This window comes from Opisthocomus hoazin, chromosome 14, assembly GCF_030867145.1.
Source record: "Opisthocomus hoazin isolate bOpiHoa1 chromosome 14, bOpiHoa1.hap1, whole genome shotgun sequence".
Lineage (NCBI taxonomy): Eukaryota > Metazoa > Chordata > Aves > Opisthocomiformes > Opisthocomidae > Opisthocomus > Opisthocomus hoazin.
Genome location: NC_134427.1, coordinates 8343731 through 8349730, shown reverse-complemented (window position 1 = coordinate 8349730; position 6000 = coordinate 8343731). Strand labels below are relative to the sequence as shown.

The following is a 6000-nucleotide window of genomic DNA, read 5'->3' as shown; positions in this document are numbered from 1 at the left end:
GAGCTGCAATATGAAAGTCGTCAGGATGAGAGTTTTGGTTGGTTTTTTTTTTTGTCTAATTACTATATATCAAACTTTGCTTTCTTCTTCTTAAAGATCGGCGAGGTTCGGGTGCGATGCTAGCAGCACGCAGTCCGCCAAGAACCCGGACCCGAGCAAAGGCTCCCACTCGCTCGGGAGCTTTTCTCTGCTCAATGTTGCACGCACAAACGTAGCAAGGCAAAGTTATCATCCGCACACCAACCTCAGCCTTCCCCCATTGAGTGTACTGTAGCAAAGGTAATGAATGGGTCTTTTTTTTTTATCCTTCCTTTTTTTTTTTTTTTTTTAATTTTTTTCCTCCCATCTATCAAGATAACTGCATAAAGTAGGATTTTGCACTGGGGCAATTTTTCTAATGGAATTCAGCCCCTTCCTTTGATCTTAGCTGCGACTTGTGCGTGTTCACAGGAGCTGAATCGTTGGCGGGGACAGTGGACCGTCACTACAGGTGGAGCAGCCGCGAGACTCGCGATTAAGACTTCACCAGTGAAAAGTTACTGTATTGTTTATGATTAAATTTTTAAATGGGGAAAAATGCCTTGAACGGTGCAGACCAAAAGGGGGCACCAAGGTATTAAAGAAAAAAAAAAAGCGGTGAAGGTTTTGGTAGTTTACCTATATAAACTGCAACGGTTTCTACTGTAGCTTGCTTGCTTGCTTAGCGTAGTTACTAAACAACAAAAAATCTCCTCGAAGCTGATGCGAATTTCTAGTATTTTCACTGTGCCAATGTGATGCTGTGATTCAACTGGGGAGGCTGCTTTGGGGATTTCTTTTGCTCTTGTTTTTGTTAACCTTCATTGGTTAATTTTTGTAAGATTTGGAGAGTTTTTAAATGTAGAGTTGAGATGTGCATGCTTTCTTAACTCAGGAACAATGCTTTAGAGAACAGGCAACAGATTAACTTCACAATATTAATCTTCAAAGCGTTTTCTGGAGTATTCAGTATTGCCTCTGCCACCACTTCTAAACACAAGTTTGCTGTTTCCTTTTGGCTGCATTTACCCCCTTCTTTGGGTGTGAGAGGCTTTCTCCTTTGCTGGCTTTGGGATGAAACAGAGGGCGCAGGTAGGGACGGCGTTAGCCCCCTCGCTCCTTTTGGGAAAGCAGCTTTAATTACAAACAGCCTCATTTATGGGTCGGTCAGGACAAGGCACAGACACTGGAAGAAATTCTGCCTTGTGACTAACACGACATCGAAGTATTTATTCTCCCACTGCTGTGAGAACGGGATGAAAGAGCAGAACAAACATACATCTCGCCCGTTTTCCATCCCCATCCCATAGACAGATTTGGTTAAAAGCCTTCTCGGTGAGAATGGCTGCAACGTAGGAAGGGTGCAGAGCAATCGTGTTCCCGAGTCTGGGGGGGTTTCCTTCTCTCCACTGTGCAGGGTTTTATGGTGCACAGTGCACGTTTATAATCTCTATTTTTTACAAGCATCTAGCACGTAAATCACCAGTCAGATGGTTATAGCTATTTTGTAATCGCTGGTTTTTATTTGTGCTTTTGTAGCTCTGCTTGTACAAAGTCCTTTCGTAAAATTGTCAGATTCAATTATTTTGCACACTGAATTGGAACAAGTTTGTTTTCCTTATTTTATGAAACCACCTTTATTTTTTTTAAATTATAATTTAGAAATGAAAAATGGGGTGTTTTCAAGCACCGAATGTAATGTTTTATAGTTTAATTTGTACTGAGACCTAAGCCTTATTTTAGTTTTGTTATGTTACCTAATTTATTGGATCATATATTATATAATGCAAGGCAACAGAATAGCTGAGGTTACATTAATAATTTTGATACATGTGGCTAATTAGTTTCTATTTTCTATGGATTTCAATTTAAAAAAAAAAATCTACGTATCTATTTTAGATTTCAGCAACAATGTTAAATGCAGCAGGTACCTAAATAGAACTATTCACACAAAATTGTGAAATTTACTTTTTAGATATAAATCATTTGATATTTAAGTAAGTGACTACCCCTTTTGTACCTCACAATTTGTTCACAAAAGGATACAGTTGTCTTATCTGCCCACCATTTACTAACACTGCCTTCGAAACTGCGGGGCACGAACCTGGCTTGTTCTGTGGTTTAGGAAATGGCATTTTGATCCCATCAGCTGCCTCACGAGGAATGAAAAGTTGTTGCTGTTTGGATTGCAAGTGCTGTATGAGAAAGTGTAGCAAGAAGAAGAGAGACTTGAAATGCCATAAACTAGCCCGAGTAATTTAGCTGAAAAAGTCATTTGTTGAATATCTAATTTTCCTCTTCCGGTTTTGTTGCAGTTTTAAATCATGCCGTGCTTTGAGTCTATTATTACTATGTTATTCTAATTTAGCTTTTCCAGCTAACTTGTTCAAAACAGTTTCTGGATTTAAACAGTTTCCTTCTGTTTCTGCAGTTTACTTTGAAAAACGATCACTAAACAGCGTTAGGCTTCAGCTATTCTTTTGATGCAATTAATAATAACAATAAAAAGAGTCCTCCTATTGAAAGCACTAAAATATTGTGCGTTTACATTCCACTGCGCTGTTTGGCTGATCGTAAATCTATCCTGTACAGCTCCGGTCGGGTTTTAAAGGTCTGTCATAATTTATTAAACGGGTTAACAAAAATGTGTAGGTAAAGAAAACTCATTCAAATGTGAACATGAACCACTTCAATCACTGTCTGCAGAAAGCTGATTTATCAGGTTAAATTCCCTTTCTGCCATGAAGAACATTTGGCTCTGGAATAGACTTGTAATCTGGAAATGTGTTTATTTGGGTTTTTTTCTGGGGAGTAGAGAAGGGAGGGAGAAAAAATAGGAAACAGATTCTTCGTTTTGCCTACGTATCGTGCTATAAATGCAAAATAAGGTTTTCTTTCTTCAGTTCAGAGGTGAGGAGGTAAACCTTGCCTCTTTCGCTCCCGTGCAAGTCAGATTAATCGGAAGTGCAGATGTATAAAATGTGCAGGCAGAATTTGAAATCTGATTTCCACCTTTGATTCACAATTATAATCTATGGGAAAAAAAAATTAAAAATTGACTGATACAAATGCCTCAGATTTTATTTTTTTCCTTATCCCACATGTATGTGCTTTCTAAGGGATGGGAGGACCTGTGCTCCTGCTTTGGGTGCTGCGCTGCAGAGTAAGTTGTCGCCCAAATTTCTATTGCTTATTCCAGAGGAGGGGAAAAATCTGCCTTCATGCTACCCTACTGGCATTGCTGTTTTGTTGAACCCAGCTTTGCTGCAGATGGATAAATCAGCAGATGAATTTACTTCTGATTTCCAGTGTGCTCTGAGTGATCGGGAGCGGGTTTTTTGTTTTGTTAAAAATCAAACTGAGTAGCAAAAAGCCAAGCAAACCATTTCTAACTCCTCGTTCAGTTAAATGCTGAGGGTACAAGTTCTCCACGCCCTTGGTTGTGTGTTGGGAGGCTGTGAACCCTGCAAGAGCTGGCAAAGCACATTATTAGAGTAATAATCCAGCTGTATTTTAATTTTCAGGGTACATCAGAGCGCTTATTTGCCATGTCTCACTCCCTAATGTTAGCGCAGAAAGGAAACTTAATCTCTCCAGTGACCCTGCTTCTGTTCTTCAGCTCGTAAAAGCCAAAAAAAGTCAAGCCAGAGACTCCTAAATGTTGGCATATCCTATAAATTGCCCTGTAGCACCGACAAGATAACACCTTCCGGGGAGCAGATTTTTGCCTGGGTGCCGAGTTTTATTCCCTTTTGTGAGTTGAAGCGACACGCTTGATACCAATTCAACGTATCCGTACATACTGTATTTGATCTATAACAAATTGTTTTATTATGCACAATGACTCGAGATAATTATGATGGAATACAAATTTTTAAATGAATTCCAGGGCGTTGGATGCCTCATTACCTACGCATAGAGGAAAGCTTCTGTATTTCTGGCTGCAGAAACAGGATACAATTTAATCAATGCATTTAGAAATAAAATCCTAATGTCTCATTCCAAACTGGGCAAATTAAATGCACAACAGAGGAATGGTTTTAACGTTCCCATGTATAATTAGCAACTCAAATGTAGACAGATATCGTTATATTGTTTTGCTTACCGCTGACTAACCTAATATTGATATGGCATAAGGGAAGAAATGGGTTCTGGCGAGGTGGTTCGGACAGGAGCCTCAAATGTGAGCTGGATTTGGTGGTTTTATAAAAACGTGCAAAGAAAAAAAAACCACCATTCCTTTCTGCTCCTTGCTTTGACACTGCCTAAATTAAATGCAGAGTTGTGTTGGCTTTGCACATTGTTTTTTGCTCATTTGACATTTAATACTGTTGTATCAGGACCGCTCATCTCAGCTGAGATACTGAGGGGAAAATACCCAATTTAGACCAAATGTGAGAGGGACTTGCTGAAGCCAATATCTGTGCGAGCTGCTGAGCGGGGAGGGAGTTTGCGTGGGCTGTAAAAGGCAGATTGCCCCCGGGACGTGGCTGGGGAGACGGTGGGGAGCGTTGCTGCCAGCGCGGCGTTGGGACCCGAGCAGGTCTCCGGCACCGCCTGCAAAGCCTCTTCTTTCACTAACTGCTACTTCCTAATGCGGACGGGTAAAACGTGCTTTCTCCATAAAACTCTCATTAATCTCGTTTTTAAAGTATATTTTAAAAGTTGATTGTAAACAATGCGGTTCTCTGGGCTTTTTACTATCACTGCCGCTGCAACGCTAACACATTCAATAAATGTCATGTTATTGTATGTCTGAAGTTCAAAAAAAGAAAGGGGGGGGGGGGGGTGGTTAGTTGCAATCTGTAATTAAATCCAGCGGGAAGTATTTCCTGAATGGCAGAGACCTTTCACACTCTGTTACCTAATTCTTTACAGGTGATTTTTTTTTTTTCTTCCCCCCTCTCTTTTTTGGCACTGGGAAGTTGTAGTCATAGCAAAACTGGTTGGACTTCAGAGTGAGAAAATGCTCTCTGCATCTCATAGTGAAATTGGTAAACATGATGGCTAGTCCTGAGAGAGAAAAAAAGTAATTTCACATTTATTTTTTCCTCCCCAAGAAGTCAAATGCATTGAAGGGACTGGAAGATAATTATTTTTATTTTAAAAACCCCTCTTTTTGTTGAAAAAGAACTTGAAGCAACACTATATTTTCCCCTTTTGTGTCTGAAATGATGGAAGGTAGAGTGGGGAAGGGGCTGCTCCCTTGCAGATGCTCCCTGTGCCTCTGTATCCCGGACCCTTGGGTAACTCCAGCCCCTCAGGGCTGGGGATGTCTGCCTGGACTGGGGGCTCTCGCCCTGCGACGGCGGCTGTGTAAACCCTCGCGCCGGCACAATAGGGAGCAGCCCGCGCACAAGACGGCCTTTTCTCTCCCGAGGAAGAGTCTGCCTCTCCCCTCCAACCTGCTTTGCTGGAAAAAGGGCTTTCCCAGGCGAAATAACTTACTTACATTGGGAGGAGCCTTTTGTGGCCGGGCTCTTGTATTGTTCTTTGAAAAAGTGGCCCTTTTTCCCCACTCCCTGAAGAATAAAGCGATGCAAAGAAATACAAATAGCATAGCAATGACTTGGGCTGTTACATGCAGGTCTGATCAGATATATGAGATCAGTTCCTATAGCAAAAATCTGCTCTGGTTTCCTTCTGAGCTTTGTGATTCTCGCCCGGTGTTTTCATAATACTTTCTGAGAAGTGAGTGACTCAAGAGTCAGTTAAAACCATATTTCTTCCAGGCAAATAAATGCATAAATGCTCCCCAAACGCACTTGCAAGCAGAAATGTCAGCTACCGTTCTCCAGACATTTTGATGTTGATGAAATAACATTTTTGCATTGACAAAGACAAAAATTTAAAGTAATGACTTGGTGCAGTAGCGTTCAAAATGGTAGATAAAAATAATGCGAAATTTCTTTGGTGTTGGTAGAAAATGTTGCTTTGCTTTTAAAATGTCTAAATAACAACGTGGTTGCACTCAGTTTAGCG

General features: G+C 40.8%; 1 long non-coding RNA gene across 1 annotated transcript in view; it reads left to right on the top strand.

The window, feature by feature from the left end:
* Window positions 1-207: 207 nt before the first annotated feature.
* LOC142363148 (uncharacterized) overlaps window positions 208-6000 on the top strand; it is a 78219-nt gene continuing 72426 nt past the window's right edge. The window contains exon 1 of the long non-coding RNA XR_012765533.1: window positions 208-279. This is a non-coding gene — a long non-coding RNA (uncharacterized LOC142363148). The remainder of the gene's footprint in view (window positions 280-6000) is intronic.